Raw genomic sequence first — 21328 nt, forward strand, 5'->3', positions numbered from 1 at the left:
GTGCCCCTGTCCCAACGACAGGTGACACACGACGGCATAGCAAGGTCAAGCGCAAGCCCTAAATATAGGGAGAGGCGGGTGCGTATTTCGATGCACTGAGCCCAAAAGAGGAAGCTCGGGGACATGTGCATCGAGCTCCCTCAGTCGATTTGACTGGAGTCCCATTGGCCCAATTGCACCCAGGATCGAGGGACCTCCAGTAGCGTGTTGTGGCCATCCAAACATTCTGGTTGCCAGGTCGCACCGCAACCTGGACCCAATTTCCCCTCTGATCTAATCTGTAGTTCTATAGTTTCTAGTACCGTCACAAGAAGGGCTCTTGGACATAAGGGAACCATATTTTTCTCAGTTTGTAGCTGTAACAATGTTTTAAATATTTTTTTTTATCCTACGGGCTAATTCCTTTCCAGATCTTGTACCTATATAGGGTAATGCATGAATAAGGATCTTTTAAACATAAAGAGACCAGGGGGTTATTTCACAGTACAGCGTTTGAAAAGCATCACATTTAAATTGGCCTGAGGCAGAAATATTTGTTTTCTAAATGGTACCACATATTTCAAAATATAGGGGTGGAAGTGTCAGCGTCAAGTGAAAGACCAAAAAGTTTTATCATTTAAAAAAATAAGGATGCTGAATTATAGGGAAGAGGAATCTTTTTAGCTCTCAGCTCCATAAATCCCACAGGCCAGGTTTGATGGCTGGGTTGGGATCCAAACTGAATCTTCAGGTTCGTGAACACTTTTAGTTATAAGAACCTGCAATATTTTCCCTGGGAAAGAAAATTCTTAAGTGTTTCTTCTCCCAAGTAATTTCATAAGGTTTTGCCAACACATGCAAGAAGGCTCAAGACAAGAAAGATGGGTAACGGGTTATATTTATAAAAATATAACAGCTATAAGATCTGCAAACAGAATAATTCAACCAAATGAACCATAACCAATAAGGTTTGGGTGGTGAGGTGGCCTGCTGTGGCCTGCCTGAGGAAAGCATCCTTATCTTTGTGAGATCAGCAGCTATTTACCTTATTCCCACCTCATCTCAAAACTATTTGCATGCCTAACAACCAACATATACCATATCAAACTGAAGGGGCGAAGATTACCATATATAACAGGGCTGCAAGGAAGGGATTGAGAACAATAACCAGCACAGCTACCTTATTACAACTCCATCTTTTAGTGGTCTTGTTCCTAGTTTGTTATAGTGTTCTGTCAAGGCAGAAATTGGGTCATAGCTGTTTCCTATCCAATCACTCTCCCCTCCCATAGAGGATAAGAAAATTAGGAGCAAATATTTCCATTTCAAACATCAAGGCACTCATTCCTGATTGTGTTTTTGGCCGGTCCTCCTCTGTTAGGCACTGTAATATCACCATGACTCTCAGTGTAAGTAACAAACCTTTGTAGGATTTACACTAACATGTAGATCTGGAGAGCAAACCTGCAAGGGCAATAAGACCTTGTTTATGCTTGTGGTGAAAAATCAGTAAAAGCAGCTTGATAACAATATCCAGTTGTAATCTAGCAAGTGCAATGCGAACAATGCAGAGCCCAGAGTGTGCCTCTTCATTAACATTATCAGTACATGTGTTAGCAATTTAAGGCAATACAAAACAAAGGACTAAATCCTTTGTTGGTGATGCATTTACTCAGCCACCAATAAATGAAATAAGGTAAACATTCAAGGGGAGTGCTCTCAGCTCAGTAGTAAAAGATGCATAGTAAGCCAGCATGGTGTAGAAACACTGGGTTAGAGTACTGGACTAGGGTACAGGAGATCTGGGTTCTTTTTTCTTTTCTTTTCTTGATACAATTTATTAATTTCATTAATAGGGCTTGCCGATCAGAAGGTCGGCGGTTCGAATCCCTGTGACGGGGTGAGCTCCCGTTGCTTGGTCCCAGCTCCTGCCAACCTAGCAGTTCGAAAGCACGTCAAAAGGCAAGTAGATAAATAGGAACCGCTACAGTGCGAAGGTAAACAGCGTTTCCATGTGCTGCTCAGGTTTGCCAGAAGCGGCTTTGTCATGCTGGCCACATGGCCTGGAAGCTATACGCCGGCTCCCTCGGCCAATAATGTGAGATGAGCGCACAACCCCAGAGTCGGTCACGACTGGACCTAATGGTCAGGGGTCCCTTTACCTTTACCTTTATTAATTTCATAATAACAAAAGAAAGAAAAAACTCAATAAAAAAAACACAATCAAAATCATCCATCTTAATTTACTTCCCTCCAACTCTCCCTCCTGGTTCCATTTTTTATACCTATTTATACACATCCACAGAATCTGGATCTATCCAATTTTAAAACATTATACATATTATTACAAGTGACTTTTAAAAGTTCAACTAATGTAGAAACCAATACACAAAGCTTCCCGATTTTGCCTGAAAATTTCTCCCTTTTTTAAGGAAGGGGGGGGGGAGGAAATTGTTCGGTGTGTCCAGTATAGTCTATTAATTTGTTTTGCCAATCTCCTTCATCTTCTTTGGCGGTACCTTCTTCCTTCTGGTCTTGGCCTGGCTTCTGTTCTCAGATGCAGGAACAAAGACTTTTGTATGGTAAATCCATTAAGTCCTGTACCTTCCAGGATCATAGCTTAATTTTTTAAAACAAAAGTCATTTTCAACATTTTCTTCAAATCTTTACATATCACTTCCCACGCTTTCTTAATAATTTTAAATTGCCACCTCATACCCTTTACCTGCGAGGGGAAGAGCGTGAGGGAGATCTGGGTTCTTATCCCCACTCAGCCATTAAGCTCATTTGGTGATTTTGGCTCAGTCGTCACCTTCTCTCAGCCTAACTTACCTTGCAGAGTAGTTTAAATGTGAAAGGGAAGAACCACATAAGCCATTGTGACCTCCTTGCAGGAAAAGCAGTAAATATATGTAACAACAAGCTACTTTACCACAGCTTGTTGTAATACAGTGGTACCTCGGTTTACAAACACTATTGGTTCCGGAAGTCTGTACTTAACCTGAAGCGTACTTAACCTGAAGCAAACTTTCCCATTGAAAGTAATGGAAAGTGGATTAATCCATTCCACACAGTCCGCGGAGTACTCAACCTGAAGCATTGAGTGTATGGGTGTAATTGGTTCCGGAAGTCCGTACTTAACCTGAAGCGTATGTTGTAAAATTTATGCTGGTTCCTATGAACCCAGAGAAATGGATCTTGACCCAGGGAGAGCTCAAGGATCCAGGCAAGCAGACGAATTTAAGCGTCTCCTGCCCACCAAATAACAGAGACCAAACCAGGACGTACGAAGCAAGGCACTTTTATTTTTGCTGTTGCAACAGGGTCCTTCCTCTCACACAGGAGAACAAGGAAGGAACCCCCAAACAAAGATGTCTTGCCCTTAAAAAGAAATTTGAAATTGGTTTCAGCCCACCCCCCAGAAGCATCATCCATGTGTCACAGAAGGGCATCCATGTGCCCAAGACCCCTCTCCCTAGATTCATCATAGGTACATCATGAAAGGGGAGGTCTGGTGGCAGTAATCTGAGCATCCTGGACCCTGCCCCCTGCCCCCAAAACCTAATCAACAAAATTGAGAGATATTTACATTTCCCTGTTTCCCAGCCAAGTTAATCACACCCTTTTGTCTGGCAGTCAGGTATCAGGATGCCAGGGATTATCACTTTAATTCCTGAGACAATGAGAAGGTTCCCCCCACCCCACTTCTTCCTTGCAGAGGAACACCTGGTCAGAGAGAGTCAAAATGGTGTCAGTCAGGCCTGTTTTCCTGTGCTGCTTCAGACATGTTTCTGTACATTCATGTACATGTTTTATGAACAATTATATATCTCAAAATTCTTATAACAATCCCCCATTTGGGGCTATAATTTTTCTTAAAAATTGTTGCCCCACAAAAGAATAACCAGATGTGTTGTTTTAGTGCTTTGGGAGAAGCATTTCTCAAAAATGGTCTATGCCTTAGAGTTATGAGGAAGGTTCAGCAAAGACTGAAAAATACATTCTGCTTTGTTTCTGTTTTTGTGTGTGTGTGTGTGTCTCAGGTGTCAAAGCTGGTTTTCTGGTCTCACACCTCCAACATACTCACAGCAACAACTCCTGGTGAAATCCCCTTAGGGCTTTTCTTTTGACCTTGTTGCCTTGTCCCTGGCGTAAGGTTTGGACATGCCGTGAGAGAAATGTCTTTGCCTTTGCCTCCTGTGGGATTGCATTATTATTTATTTGGCATGGGTCTTGCAGTCTAGGGAAGTTGCCCAGTTGTTCCGAGGGGACCAGATAAAGTTCATTGCACCTGGGATACATGGCCAATCAGAACTGCCAATTAGAATTTAGATAGTGCCATGGTTTTGAACTTTTCAAACCAATCCATAAAACCATTCTAAGAAGGGCACTTGTCCAAACAGGTCAATTTAACTATATAAGGAATCATTCCTCTTAAATCAAAGCATATTCCTCCATGTATCTGGGTTTTTTCATGAATCTTGTAGCTTCTTCTTGGTAAAATGATTTAAAACAATCTAAAATTGTGTAAGAAGGCTGGCACACTGCAGAGTGCCAGGTGGGACAAGAAAATGTGGTCATAAATTGATCTTAATCTAAATACTGGACTATGCAATATCCTGATCCTAAAAGGCATACAATGCATGGCAATAATACAAAAAAAAACATTGGGACACTATACATTAAACATTAAAAAACAATTAAACACAAAATTGGTTCACCCCCCCCTCCTTGTGGAAATAACATACTGTCAGACATAGTTCAATGTTTCTGTCGAATATCACACAACATAAAACATAATCATATATCAGTTGTATGTCTTGAGGCCATCATGATCTTGAGACAATTCCGGCTGCTTTTAAATCCTAGGGCACAGAGTCTTGAGGTCAAGGAGAGAGAATGTCCTTGCAATTCACTTTCCCCCTTTGTCCCAAAGTCATTTGACACATTTCAGTATTCCTATATAACACATAATGCACAAAACCTTCAAATTATTAATTATACGCCACTTGTATATCTTGAGGCAATCAGGTGAACTTGAGATAATTCTTGCTGCTTTTGCATGTATCTCCAACAAGGGGGTTTTCTTGTCTGCCTTCGAGTCACTGGGAGGAAGTTAACAGTACTTCTATAACAGCACTTCTAAACCTTGCTGAAACGTTATAGCTTTCTAGGTCCTCCTTCTTAGGTTGTGATCAAAGAGATAAAATGTCAATTTGGTTTCCTGTAAAACATCATTTTGAAAATAGGCCTGCAGGGGGTTGGGGTCTGAAGATATAATTAGTTAAAAAATAATAATGATAAATAGTATAATAATGATAAAGTCAAGAAAGGGGAGAATATTCTAGAAATTTCTTCTTGGGAAGCTGCAAAGAATATAAGATCATAGTTAAGCATTTTATTCATTTTAAATATTACTATTATCATTCATATTTAATTACTGCTGTTATTGTCTGCTCAGTCTGTTTAATTTACTTCACCTAGTTTGGCTGTGGAGGAAACAAAGGACAAAAATTTGTTAATTATGACACAATCGATAAGTTATTAACATTTTCCTTATGTGGTTCTGAATTCTCTTTGAGGTTCACGTATCTTGTTGGAAAGGGATTAATATTATTATTATTATTATTTACAGGAAAGAATGAGTTAGATGCTACATTTGTATGTACAGAAAGAAAAAGTAGAAATACAAAAAAAAGATACAAAAATAAAACAAAATAAAATTTAGATTACCACTCACACAACAATTTTTCAAATGAAATTGGACGTATCAGATTTTAATGCAAAATTATCATTAAATAATACAAAGACATTATAAATTGGAGAGGAACCTTAAAGATCTGAAGTTGAAATATCCAATTAAGATGGAAAAATGGTAAAATAATGGAAAAAGCTTTGAAATTCATCATAATAAGAAATACTCAGGCAAGACTACCTGACAAAATACAGTCACAAAACAATACCTGGTTATTGTTAGAATAATTTCATAGACATAATGGAAAAACTGATTTAATAAATGGAAGCAGATTATTTATAAGCTAAAGAGAAGCGCCAAAGAGAAATGAAATTACTGTTTGTATCTCCTCACTCCTCACTTTTTTTGTGTGTGTGTGTGCTGTGGAAGAAAAAAAAAAGGGCAAAACACTCGGGTTATGTGGGATTAACATAGAGGTAATGCTTGGGGCTGAAATGCAAATGTGAGAGTAAGTACATCTGCTAGGAAAGAACAATAGAACAATGGAGCCTTAGTTTGCATAGTCTGTCAACTGGGTGGATCAGACCAAAGGTACACATCAGGGCAGTATGAAGAGAAGACCGCAATTTCCTATGAATTTCCAAGTGTGGAGGGGGCTTGTTTAGGTGGCGTGTCCCGTCCCCCCCATTGGGAGATAATTTTGCATTAAGGTTCTGAAAGAATTTCTCCGCACCCTGAATCTCAGTATCCTGCTGGAAAGGGAAAATTATTTCATGTGAAAATCAGTCAGGAAATGTTCCTAAAATGTACAGAGTTTTGCATGTTGAACTGGAATTGGCAGCTTCTAAACAGTTGATGGTTCTCAATGGTTCTTTATCTATTTATTTATTTTTACATAAGGAAATTTAAATTTAAGTTTCATGTGCAAAGCATAACCTTGAACCTCTTAATTAATTTATAAACTACTCAAGAGACAGACTTATAGTAGTACTCTGCTATTTATACCTGTGGAAAGAATCTGGCATGTTAAGATTTTGAAACTTGGCAACCATTTAACTTTGATGGACCAGTAACATACATGAGGTTGTTTTCCCTCAGTGGTTCAAAGCTTTACATTAAGAAATTTGAATAATATTTCATGAGCAGATTATAACCTTTTCGCCCCTTAGTTAAAACCTCCTTTTTCTCCTCTATTTTCCTCTTCAAGCTGACATAGCCTCTGTGCATGTACAGAGTTCATGATTCGGCAGTCTATTGTACCTTTTTTTTTTTAAGTGCTGTACCTCTTGACAACATTACCATCTGAATAAAGGAAGGGAAGGGGAAAGAGTAGATTTTAAAATAGGGTTAGATTTTACACAGAAACCCAGCAATTTACACTTCCACCAAACCAGCAACAAAAGTGGTGAAATTAAATTCTTTGGTCAGTTTAAATCCATTTCTTTAGCTTTTGTGTCCTGAGATATTTCTGACACCTCTTATTTCCTGTTCCTTGCTGCTTAGGAAGCAGGCTTATAAATCTTAAACCTTAAATATATAAAACTTCAATATCCAGGCAACCCAATATTTTCACCAGAAAGCTGCAAGAAAAGTTTGGTCAAATTAAACTCCTTAATGAAGTCATGGCACTAATTAGCCATGTTTACTGTACTATATAAACATCTCATACCCCAGGCAAAATAAATCTTGATTTGCCCCCTTTATCTACAGGGTTCGGGGTGAATTCGTAATTGCAAATGTTTTCGTTTGTTTGTTTTTAATTAATTTATTACAGCCATGGCAGACTAAATTCTCTGCCCCCTTATCTATGGGTAATATGGCCATAGAGCCAGAATTCATAAAATCCTTTGCATTCTCATTGATTTTCAGCCTTACCAATTCCAGACAAAATTTTCTGGCCCTTTATTTACAGGGATGGTCAAGGCTCATTCTGCTTGATTATGAATTTGTATGTGCTTGAACTGTTGGCTGGAGTTTTGCAGTTAAAAAAAATAGCTGACAATATGGTGGTAAAAATAACACCAGACATTCATTTTCAATGCATGATATACCATCTCTACCTCTTTCTGAATGGCACCTCAAACTCTTCATGCCAAACTTTAAAAATCTATCTTTCCATCCTTCTCCACCAAAGAGTAATGCTTGACTGAATTCAGGCCATTTCACTATACCACCAGGGTTTAAACTCACTTTTCAGTGCTTACAAACACATTTTCTCTCCCTCCTTTTTGCAAGTTTGGAAAGGGTTGGAAGGGATCTTGAGTAATCTAGTCCACCCCTTCTGAAATATGGGGATCTCAACACTATCACTGCCCTTAGGATACACATACATTTGAGTGCAGACGCCTGACTGGGAAGGAAACACAGGCTATGCCCTATCACGGAAGCACATGTGTGTACTAAGGGAAAAATAAGGAAGGGGAAGATTAAAAGTACCACCGTTATATAGAAGCCTTTAGCAAACCTTAAGATTGGATAAACAGTTTAAGAGGGAATTTACTTCCTTACTAAAACCATTCTGTCCATTTGAATCAAGGTTAAAGTGACTCAGATAGACATTTGCTGGCTATGGAGCCTCTACTTTTAATAACATTTCCCTAGAAGGAACACCATATTCCATAGTCACATGGTGAAACATTACATACAGAGCACATGGCTCCCTTGTGACACAGACCTTAAATATTGTGAGTTCACAAACAAACATTTTCAAGGTTACAATCTCCCTTTTCCCTTCCCGCTCCCCCTTTCTGTACAGAAAGGGGTAGGTATGCACATACACCCCTCTTTTACTCTCTAGAGAAAGATTGGGAAATGTTCAAGACTTTCATATGTGCTTAGACTTTAAACCTTAATAGAGAAAGTGATAAAAACTTATATAATCACTCCATAAAAACAACAATTACACTCTTGTTCCAACTCTGAAAACCAATAATCTTTCCTTGCCAGAAAGCAGAGCTGGGCTGAATTTCAACCCATCACCACATCAGACACATTGCCTTTCACATAGCTCTAAAATGGGGGTTAGAAGGGACCCTGAGGTCATTTAGTCTAACCCTCTAAGATACAGGATTCACAAGATTTGAATGAAAATACCAACTTTATACAGAACCCTTTAGCAGATGAGTTTTTTCCTTAAGAGACTGATATTAGGAGCCCAACAATAACCCTTCTGTCCAACACAATTGAAGTTAAAACTAGACTCAGAGAGACAATTCCTGGCTATGGAAGCTCTACTTTTGACAAACAATTCACCTTTATAGGAATAGCTGTTCAATTTTCCTTTAGTCAATATTCCTCTAGTCACTTGGAGGAAGACTCCCTTTTAGAGCCTCTCTCAATAACAAACATTTGCACACCTCATGAAGTGAACATTTTCAAGTTTCAAAATATTTTCAAAGCATTGAGCAAGCATTTTCAAACTTACAACTCTTTATTTTCCTTCATCCTGCTCCCTCTTTTTACTTTTGGAGAGGAAAAAATGGCCTTCTACAGCCTCTTTAAAACAAACCTTTACACACTACCTCCACTCTTTTAAATATTTGCCATTGTTTTTGGGTTGATCAAGCCCTTACATAAGATTATTTAAGCAAGCTTGCCTTAATTTTTATATTATTTTAAACTATGCATGCTTTAAAAAAGGCAGTCTGTGGGTGTCATGGCCAAATTTTAAACACAAACCCCTAATTTCCTAAACCTGGATTATATCTCTCATTTACTTTAAGGGGAACAATGAACTATAGCAGACACAAGGAACAGACGCACATACACTTAACAGACAACACAGACAACATGTAACATGCAAACATATATAATTTTATACCATAACATACTTTGTAGGATTCCTCACAAAACTTTTCTCATTCAGAGTTCACCAGGGTTAATTTTAAAGCGGAGATTCACTGTATGTTAAAGGAACCTCCTGGTAGCCATTTCCCCTCATCTGGGTGGTCCATAGTAAATCGGACCCAATGTTTTTTTCTTACAAAGTTTTTGCAATTGGTTCCCTTCAAGCTTGTCCGCCCCGGGGATTTCATGCCAATTTAAGAGAACGAATTGGAGTGGACTTTCATCCTCAAAGTCCTTACCGGAGCCAAGCCTCAGTTGTGCTTTGCCTCGGTTGGGAGTCTGGGAAAGGAATTCCTTAGAGTGGGTTGCACCCATTTTACTTCTGTCTTTTTATACTGCAGTTCTGGGTCCCCGACCCTGTTCCTGGACACTCTTAACTTCCCGAGTCTATGACTCACCCCCACGTCCTAGTGGTGTTCCTGCCTGCCGTTCGCGTGCACTAACTACTAGGCGGCCTGGTGCAGCTAAAACCCTATTGGAACCCTCCCACTGGTCATCAATTGCCTGAGGGTTCCACAGCAACTTCCCTGCCTCTTACACACTAGACTCAGATCCTACTGAACGCTTGCCTACGCAATGTCAGGTCGGAACTGAGGAATACAGAGTAGAAAGGAACGGGCGCACTTGCAATCTCTGGTCATGGGTCATACCTAACAAAGGTCGCCATGGCAGGGGGGCGTCTTCACCCGAAGATTAAGAGCAGAGGAATAGGAAACAGAGCTGGGATAGCCAGATTCCCAGATTGGTAGAAAAGCGACAGTTTGCTCAGACTTCTGCTCAGTTTGGCAGAAGGGAGCTGGGACAGTCTTTCTAAGCTCTGCGTTTAACGTAAAGACTGTTGCCCGGGACCTCAGTTCTACTTTGTAACTGTGCCTGACAGCCTTGCTGCAACTAAGGTCCAAAGAGGAGAGTAGAAAAGGATAGTCCAAGTGGAGAAATAGATTTTTAGTTGCTGTGGTTCTTAGCTCACCCAAGGTGTCCCCTTTTAATACTCACGACCGATCCTTTCAGTCGAATCCCGTTGTCTCCAGCTTCCAACTGGTTCCTGAAAAAAAACAGCCTTGTCCCTTTAAACGTTGCTTCATCCTGGGGGTCCCGCTTGGACTCTCAATTACTACCAAGTGCCTCGGGTCCTGAGGTTGGTTTACCCCCCTGCAAAAGAGGCAAGGGCGCGCTGGGCTCCCCTTCCTCAGTGAACCCGGAGCTCAAGGCAAAACTGGGTCCCCGAAGTGGTCGCCAAATTGTTGTAAAATTTATGCTGGTTCCTATGAACCCAGAGAAATGGATCTTGACCCAGGGAGAGCTCAAGGATCCAGGCAAGCAGACGAATTTAAGCGTCTCCTGCCCACCAAATAACAGAGACCAAACCAGGACGTACGAAGCAAGGCACTTTTATTTTTGCTGTTGCAACAGGGTCCTTCCTCTCACACAGGAGAACAAGGAAGGAACCCCCAAACAAAGATGTCTTGCCCTTAAAAAGAAATTTGAAATTGGTTTCAGCCCACCCCCCAGAAGCATCATCCATGTGTCACAGAAGGGGTGTAGCCCAAGACCCCTCTCCCTAGATTCATCATAGGTACATCATGAAAGGGGAGGTCTGGTGGCAGTAATCTGAGCATCCTGGACCCTGCCCCCTGCCCCCAAAACCTAATCAACAAAATTGAGAGATATTTACATTTCCCTGTTTCCCAGCCAAGTTAATCACACCCTTTTGTCTGGCAGTCAGGTATCAGGATGCCAGGGATTATCACTTTAATTCCTGAGACAATGAGAAGGTTCCCCCCACCCCACTTCTTCCTTGCAGAGGAACACCTGGTCAGAGAGAGTCAAAATGGTGTCAGTCAGGCCTGTTTTCCTGTGCTGCTTCAGACATGTTTCTGTACATTCATGTACATGTTTTATGAACAATTATTATATATATATATATATATGTGACCTCAAAATTCTTATAACACGTACTTAACCTGAAGCGACCTTTCCTATTGAAAGTAATGGAAAGTGGATTAATCCGTTCCAGACAGGTCCGCAGAGTACTTAAACTGAAAATACTCAAACCGAGGCGTACTTAAACCGAGGTATGACTGTATATGTAACAACAAAATATATGTAACAACAAGCTACTTTATCACAGCACAGCTACTTTATCACAATTCCAATATTTAGTGGTCTTGTTCCTAGTTTGTTATAGTGTTCTGTCAAGGCAGAAATTGGGGCATAGCTATTTCCTATCCAATCACTCCCCCCTCCCATAGAGGATAAGAAAATTGGGAGCAAATATTTCCATTTCAAACACCAAGGCACTCATTCCTGATCGTGTTTTTGGCCAGTCCTCCTCTGTTAGGCACTGTAATATCACCATGACTCTCAGTGTAAGTAACAAACCTTTGTAGGATTTACACAAACAGAGTGAGTTAACAATCAATTCCTCTTCCCAGGTAACTCTGGGAATTGTAGCTCTGTGATTCCTCTTATCAACTCCCTTAACAAACAAAAGTTCACAGTGTGATGGTTTCAAATAGTATGATCTTGCTTCAAATGTATAGAGCATATGGGGGCTGAGATTCAGTTATGACAAAAGATGTGCTTTGTCTGAACCCTAATGACCAACACCCCACCCTGAATGTTTGGGTGGAGTAGGGAGGGAGTGGTGGGATATGGCTAGAATAAGATGGTAAATTCGAACTCGTGGGCTAAATTTGCGTCAAGTGACAGAGTTGTCTTCTTCGGAAACCAAGCCTGAAAACGCCACTTGTCTTTGGGAAGAAAGTAGTTTTTCTTTGTATTTGTTGTATTAAGCCTTATACCACCTCATAAATTTGCAGTCTCATTAATTAATTGAGGTGACGCTTGTGAACTCACAAAAAGCCTCCTGCCTTGACATGTTTCTTCAATGACATCAGTTTGACTTTTAAAGAAAACAGGACTCTAAATGACCTCATCTACAAAATTAAACAACGACTGGACTTCTCACATGGAGGGGTCTCAATCTGAAAATATTTGCACAGACTTTTCAGAGTCTTGTTCCCTTTTTAAGAAAACAGATGTCCCTGCCGGGGGAAAAAATGGAATTCCTGTTGTGATTTTTGGTATCTCTCTTTACCTGAAATATCTCACCAGATTCCTGCTCAGGTACCTGCTCAAATCTGTTACGTAAAATAACTTCTAAAAATGTGATGTTCCATATGTTAAAAAAAAGAGAGAAAGTAATTCCTCACAGTATGATTTCCCAACAAAACTAGTTTTGCCTCATGTAAATCAGGGTCATTTCAAACCTAGAATCAGAACATTTAAAAAGCCTTGGTCCATCTTGCATTTCCAAAACATGCCATAAAGATATAGGGGGAGCAGGAAGGAAGGTGTTAGACATCACCTTTTGTTTTGTTCCTAGGTCACAGTGGTGGCGAACCTATGACACGCGTGTCAGATGTGACACGCAGAGCCCTCACTGCTGGCACGCGCCCCATTGGCCCATTTGCGCTGTTGCTGTTGTTCCCCCCGCATTTGTTCTCCCGCTTGTCTCCTTGTCTCCGCTGTTAAAACCCAGATCCTTTTGTTGTTGTTGTTGTTGCTGCTGGTAGCCAGAGATTGGTTTTTTAACCCTTTCTGTGCTGTTTTTTTCTGGCGCTTTGGCAGACCATGATTGGGTGTAACAGCGTTCATTTTTTAACCCGTTCTGTGCTGGGTTTTTTTGGCGCTTTTTGCTGCGTGTTAGTTCCAGCGAAGGTATTATTCGTCATTTTTTTCTGTTCCCTCCCCCCTCCAAAAAAAATGCAGCAGCTTTGGGGCACCCCCCCAAAAGCAAAGCAACTTTTGCACCCCCCCAAAAAATCTCCAAAACTTTGGTCAACAGCTCTCCCCAAAAAGCTCAACAACTCTGGGCACTTTGTGATAAATAAGGGGTTTTTGGTTTGGTTTGGTTAAATAATTAGTTTTTGGTTTATTAAATACAGTTATATATTACAATTATACATTTTTGTTATTTAAACTATAAATATCGCGAAATTATGGTTTTTTTCTTGAAGCGACACACCACCCGAGTTATGCTCGTTTTTTTGGCGAATTTTGCCACACCAAGTTCAAAAGCTTGCCCATCACTGTCCGAGGAGCTGTTGCCTGCAAGTAGGGATGGGGGAGAATTAGGATATGGTTTGCATTTGAAGCCAATCTGTCAAATTCACTTTCCAAAACAATATGAAAACTGAAACACAGAAATCCTTGAAATTTGCACTTACCTGAATTTTGGTATACAGCTCTCCAACCAAACAGTATTTACAAAAATGCCAGTGTGGCATAATGGTTAGAGTGTGACCATTGAGACCAGGGTTTGAATCCTTATTCAGCCATGAAGATCACTAGGTGACATTGGGCCATTCACCATTTCTTAGCCTAACCTACCTCACAGGGTTGTTGTGAGCATGAAACGGGGAAGAGAACAATGTACACCACCTTGAGCTCCTTGGAAGATAAAGGTGGTATATAAATGCAATCAATCAATCAAATTGGGGAAAGTGTGCATAAAAATGAGTATATTTGTGAAAAAACATGCAAAAACGCATTATATTAGGGAAAATTGCTTGCAAAAAATTGTGTATATTAGTCAAAACTGCATGCAAACAAATATAAGAAATTTGCACAAAAATGCTGGTGAACTTTCATGGGGATTTTAAAAAATAAACAATCACAAGTTGCTGCAGAAATGTGGAGAGCTGAATTTAAGATTGGAAAAATGAGGAAGCGAGGAGATTAAAATTTGCAGTCTCTTCCACCCCTACTTGCAGGTATACTGGGAGGGTATTGCCATTATATGTATCCATAGATCTACCTCCAAGATCAGGGATTGTATTTGCAATTTTGTTGGTCAACATGTCACAAGAACATGGAAATCTGTCTTATACTGAGTCAGACCATTGGGTCCATCCAACTCACTGCTGTCAACACTGACTGGCAGGGGCTCTTCAGGATTTCAGACATGGAGTCTTTTTTAACCCTATAAATGCTGGTGATTGAACCTGGGACCTTCTGCATGTAAATCAGATATTAGGTTTTATTTATTTCTTGATGCCTTATAGTTTTTATCCATATGCAAGCCGCTCTGCGAGTAGTGTGGCACATCAATATTTGAAACAGTATTTTTTAACATTTGTATCCCATCTTTCTTGTCTCATGGAGCCCAAGGCAGCATACACACATCATCATTGCGAGAGGTGATGTTGCAGGGAACCAGACAGAGGGCCTTCTCGGTAGTGGCACCCGCCCTATGGAACGCCCTCCCAGCAGATGTCAAGGCAATTAGCAATTATTTTACTTTTAGAAGACAACTGAAGGCGGCCCTGTTTAGGGAAGTTTTTAATGTTTGATGCTGTACTGTTTTTAATATTCGGTTGGAAGCCACCCAGAGTGGCTGGAGAAACCCAGCCAGATGGGCGGGGTATGAATACTATATTATCATTATCATTATCATTATCATTATCATTATCATTATCATTATCATTATCATTATCATTATCATCATCATCATCATCATTTATTATTTATACCCCGCCCATCTGGCCGGGTCCCCCCCGCCACTCTGGGCGGCTTCCAACACACATTAAAATACATTAAAATATCACAGATTTAAAACTTCCCTAAACAGGGCTGCCTTTAGGTATTTCCTAAATGTCTGATGGGAGGGTGTTCCATAGGGCGGGTGCCACTACCGAGAAGGCCCTCTGCCTGGTTCCCTGTAGCTTTGCTTCTCGCAGTGAGGGAGCCGCCAGAAGGCCCTTGGCACTGGATCTCAGTGTCCGGGCTGAACGATGGGGGTGGAGACACTCCTTCAGGTATACAGGACCGAGGCCGTTTAGGGCTTTAAAGGTCAGCACCAACACTTTGAATTGTGCTCGGAAACGTACTGGGAGACAATGTAGATCTCTCAGGACCGGTGTTATGTGGTCCTGGTAGCCGCTCGCAGTCACCAGTCTGGCTGCCGCATTCTGGACTAATTGCAGTTTCTGGGTCACCTTCAAAGGTAGCCCCACATAGAGAGCATTGCAGTAGTCCAAGCGAGAGATAACCAGAGCAGGCACTACGCTGGTGAGACAGTCTGTGGGCAGGTAGGGTCTCAGCCTGCATACCAGATGGAGCTGGTAGACAGCTGCCCTGGACACAGAATTAACCTGCCCCTCCATGGACAGCTGTGAGTCCAAAATGACTCCCAGACTGTGCACCTGGTCCCTCAGGGGCACACTTATCCCATTCAGGACCAGGGAGTCCTCCACACCCGCCCGCCCCCTGTCCCCCAGAAACAGTACTTCAGTCTTGTCAGGATTCAACCTCAATCTGTTAACTGCCATCCATCCTCCAACCGCCTCCAGGCACTCACACAGGACATTCACTGCCCTCACTGGCTCTGATTTAAAAGAGAGGTAGAGCTGGGTGTCATCCACATACTGATGAACACACAGTCCCCAGGAGTTGATCAAACAGAAAACTGGCCTCGTTTCTGCAGGGTGGTGGCTTCAGATGCCTTCAGACCTGACCATTATTAAATATATTTAATAATGATGTCGGTTAGGAGGTGGCAATGAATGTGAAACTTAGCAGAACACAACAAAGTTGGAACAACTGGTGGTAAAGAGGACTTCAGAGTCAATGTTGCGTCCCTCACAGTGGGTCAGGATAGCAGTTCATCATTTAAAACAAGGATTATGGGAGAGGTCAAGGAGGAGATTGAAAAATCTGAAGGGAATTACCTATATTAGCCTTGTATTCCCTGAATCATATTGAAACATAATTGTTGATCCACACTCACCGCAGATTTTGAGCTCGCTGTTGGTGACATGTCCAGTTCTGTTTAGAAAAATGATTCACCTCAGAAGAGACACTGCATTCTTCCACCTCCACCTTGTAAAAGAGCTTAATTGCTCTAAATTAAACCGTGCTGCCTGCCAGGAGCAGAAACGTAGTCCATATTATATCTTAATAACATAATTCTGTGGTGAATGCTGATTCCAAATTAAACTCCATGTCTTGTCACCACGTTCTTGACAGAATAGCAACACAAAAGTTGATGTCTTCCTTTTATGATGCACTCCCCACATCTTCTCCTCCTCATTAAAAAAAAAAGTGCTACGTCTCAACATGCAGCTTGACACGTTTATAAACCTACATTCGCCTCCAATAGTTCCTGCCAGTTGTGTCATAAATCTCAATTAAGGGCTGTAGGGTATTTGGCACATGCAGCCAGAGGCATTAAGTCATTTATATAGCACTTACGTGGCAGCCAATCTATGATGCATTCTCATCCTGATGACTTTCAGAAAAAGAAAGGGTGGGGGGGGGGAGAGACCAGTACTCTTTCTTCATATGTATGACACCAAAGCTCTTCTGAGAAGTTACAGGTCTTTGGCTTTGAAGTCCATCAACAGCACAGCGAAGTTTGGAATACCCTCATCCCTGCCATGGAGCTACGTCATTAAGCTATACTTAGGGTGCTCCTGCAATTAACCACGTGCAAAAATTATCAACGCAGTTTAGAGATCCAAATTACATTGGCTCATAATTGAGGTGGAACTGATGTTTAAGCAATCTACCGTCCTGTGGTTTGTTTGTTTTTAAAAGATTTATATGTAGGAAAAAGGGACGCAGGTGGCACTGTGGTCTAAACCACAGAGCCTAGGGCTTGCTGATCAGAAGGTTGGCAGTTCGAATCCCCGCGACGGGGTGAGCTCCCATTGTTCTGTCCCAGCGACGGGGTGAGCTCCCATTGTTCGGTCCCTGCCCACCTAGCAGTTCAAAAGCATGTCAAAGTGCAAGTAGATAAATAGGTACCACTCCAGCGGGAAGGTAATTGGGGTTTCCGTGTGCTGCTCTGGTTCGCCAGAAGTGGCTTAGTCATGCTGGCCTCTTGACCTGGAAGCTGTACACTGGCTCCCTCGGCCAATAACGTGAGATGAGCGCCGCAACCCCAGAGTCGTCCACGACTGGACTTAACAGTCAGGAGTCCCTTTACCTTTATGTAGGAAAATCAGCTCTGCAGCCCCTTCAAATGGCAGTCACGTTTACTTTGTCATTCATAGCATCACTACCCTGGGGCACTGTGGCTGCTTGGGGGTGCCAAAACACTGCTAGAGAAGGTAGAAAAGCTCCCCACATCCTGATATACAAAAACTAAAAAGGCCCTTGGTATTTAAAGGTAAGCCCAGTGTTATCTAAAGATTCTTATAGTTTAGAGAGAGACAGTTAATCCAATCTTCAGTGTGGTGTCCCTGTGAAATGCCAAAAAGGGGGGGGGGTCTGGGTTGAATCCTTCAGAGTAGCACTAGTTCAGAGCGAGGGCAATGTTTTCAGAATCAGCAAATGCTTAAGGCTTGTACACACATCTCACCATAGGAGCCAAGTCCGGGGATCCGAGGTCCCTTCAGCCCTCCCAATAAAATAGTAGTGGAGGAAGCTGCTCGGGCGCCTGGGGCGGCAAGCCCAGGAGCAGGACGAGCCACCCATAGGGGTGGGGCAGGGGCAGAGTGAGCTGCCCATAGGGGCCTCCAGAGTCTGCCTGCCTCCTCCCCCTCAGTCGCCCTAAAGCTGGAGGGTGTTAGGGTGCCAGCAAGTCGGCACACTGAAGAGCAGCAGACAGGGTCAGATAAGCCAAGGTCAACAGTCTGGTCAGAGCCATTTGAAGTCAGACAGTTATGTGGGAGTCAAGAGTAGCCAAGGTCAGTTCAAGCCAGAAGTCCAAAGCCAAGGTCAGGAAAGCCAGATCAGGATCACAGGAACCAAGGACAAGATAAGCGAGGCAACTAGGCACTTCAGTGCAACGTTGCAGACGCTGAGGAGTGGCCAGCCGACCTCTCTCTTAAGTAGCAGGTTCCCTCCCCCACTTTTTATGAGCTGCAGCTGTTTCTAATTGCAGCCGACGTTTTTCAGCTCAGCGTTCCTTTGCTGAGAAGGGAGGAGGGGAGGGGACTGTCCGATCCCCTGCCTGACTGGGGCCTGCTTCTGGCTCGACTTGTTGCTGCAGTTCTGATCCTCCCTCCTCCCTGTCAGATTCCTCTTCTTCCGAGGAGTGCCTCCACCAGTCTTCCCCTGGTGTGAATTCCTCAGAGTCCTCTGTGGGGGCTTGCCTCTGTGGGGGCTTGTCAGGGAGGGCTAGCCACCACTCCTCCTCATCTGTCTCAACCCTGACAGAGGGGAGGCAGCGAGCGGACCATTTGGGCAGCGCGGAGCCTGCGCATGCCCAAGCCACCGAGTCTCTCCCAGGAGAGATGTGTGGCTTAGGCGCACTGCAGGCCCCACGGTGAGTGCTGCATGGCATTTTGTCACCTTCCTCATTGGTGACACCCAGGGCGGGCAGCACCCACCGCACCTCTTCATCCACCCCTGGCTCCCCCCCCCCAAAAAAATTGCCATTCAAATGGTGTGTGTGCGCCACTTCATGTGATGAATTTTGCAGGGTGGTTGGGGCTTACAAGCCCCCAGCCGAATATTTTATTCATGTTGGGACCCCTGTATCTCACTGTGCACAGCTACAAGGAAACTCTATACATATGTAAATGCTTGTGTGAAAGAAAGTCCATTACTTGATTTGTACAGCTCAACCCTTGTTACCAAGGAGTGTGGTGGAGTCTCCTTCTTTGGAGGTCTTTAAGTGGAGGCTTGACAGCCATCTGTCAGGAATGCTTTGATGGTGTTTCCTGCTTGGCAGGCGGTTGGACTGGATGGCCCTTGTGGTCTCTTCTAACTCTATGATTCTATGATTCTATAATTGTGTGCACAAGTACACAGACTGTACACTCATTGAGTGCAACAGGTGAACACTCCTTTCAAAATTGCTAAAAGTGCTGAGAAAGGACACTGAAAACTTTAGCTCTGTCATAGTTTTAGGATAACTGGGTTGCTACGGTCTAGATTCCCCATACTAATATATTTTTTGAATATTTGCTGATACTGTTTTCTGCCCTTCCACAGTCACAATGGTCAAAATAAATAAATCCTGATTTAGTTCCTGTCCCCAATAGCAGAAAAAATTTCCAGTTGCACTGTAGACAACATATAAATGCAATGTGGAAAGATCATCTGAACATAGGAAGCTGCCATATACTTTAAATAATTTCTGCAAGGAAAATTACAGCCACTAACAGTTCCCTTTTAGCATGTGTTAAAAACTTGATACAGTTATAATCAAACTAAAAAAAAGGCAACTTATCTCCTACCCATGCTTTAAAGTATGCTATTAAAACATAACTATAGCCCACAATAGCATTTTAAAGATCTACATTTATGAGAACTTACAAACCCACACTGATTTCTGACACAAGGCAAAGAGTGCTCAATTTCACATATTTTTAAATTTACAACGTATTTGATGTGTCTTGGATGTTGATCTGCATTTTTGTTGTGTTTTGGGCCAATAATGAGCAGAATATTATGAATCAATGAGGAACTATTGAACTTTCAGAAATCCAGCAAGCTACTTCGAAACATTTTCATGCAGTTTTTGTTTGTTTGTTTACTAGAATGCCATAGTGATCAGTATCTCATAGACCAAACCATTTGTAAAGAAGATACTGTAATGTGCATAATCAGTATTTTATGGAGGACCTAAGAAAGTGTCCCAGCAGCCATAGGATTCATTGTAGCTCCCTCTGCAAGTCAGGACAGATCAACACATACAGTTTTTACCGCTAAGAAAAAGTTAAGGAATGGTTCTGATAACCATATAGCCCTGCTCTTAGTGTTATTAAAATATGACACCCGAGGGTGCTGCAGAGGAAATAGAAACCAGGGAGATAGTGGGGAGAAAGCAAAAGAGAATGTTTCCTGTTTTGACTGAGGTAAAAAAAACACTTTATTTTAAGAGTATGGCCTGGGGCATTTTACAACAATATTTCTAATATCGTTTTGATAATGTTTAAAAGGTCTGTGTAGATCCAGCCTCAGGAGAGGTGCCTCCTCTGTGAGGCCATGGAAAGGCCCAGAGCTGTGCTTCTCCAGCTTCAGAGCTCCAGTACCAGAGAGGGCAAATGGGAAGATCCCAGTCCGTATTCCAGAGGTGTTCTGGAATACCTGCCATTCCCCTAACATGTCCTCAGAACCAGAGATAAGCTATGGCAGGTTGGTGTACAACTGAAAAACATAATGCAACCATCCTATCATAAGTTGCATATCGAATTCTGGTTTGAAATCCAAATGGTGATGGAATTGATTCTGTGCACATGCTTTCCAACAGCAACATTTTTTAAAAAAATGCTACCCTGGCTGCTTTTCATTTCTAGACCCCATTGCAGGTGTGGATTTTAGCCTTTTAACCTAAACTGTTTAAAGGTAAAGGGACCCCTGACCATTAGGTCCAGTCGTGAGCGACTCTGGGGTTGTGGCACTCATCTCGCTTTATTGGCTGAGGGAGCTTCCGGGTCATGTGGCCAGCATGACCAAGCTGCTTCTGGCGAACCAGAGCAGCGCCCGGAAACGTCGTTTACCTTCCCGCCGGAGCAGCCCCTATTTATCTACTTGCACTTTGACGTGCTTTTGAACTGCTAGGTTGGCAGGAGCTGGGACCGAGCAATGGGAGCTCACCCCGTCGCGGGGATTCGAACCGCCAGCCTTCTGATCAGCAAGCCCTAGGTTCTGTGGTTTAGACCACACACTGTTTAGGGTCAGGCTATTTCAAGGACCACCTCTACCTGTATGCAGCTGGTTGAGCCTTTGTTTGTTGTTTAGTCATTTAGTCATGTCCGACTCTTCGTGACCCCATGGACCAGAGCACGCCAGGCACTCCTGTCTTCCACCGCCTCCCGCAGTTTGGTCAAACTCATGGTCAAACTCATC

This window comes from Zootoca vivipara, chromosome 5 (genome assembly GCF_963506605.1).
Source record: "Zootoca vivipara chromosome 5, rZooViv1.1, whole genome shotgun sequence".
Lineage (NCBI taxonomy): Eukaryota > Metazoa > Chordata > Lepidosauria > Squamata > Lacertidae > Zootoca > Zootoca vivipara.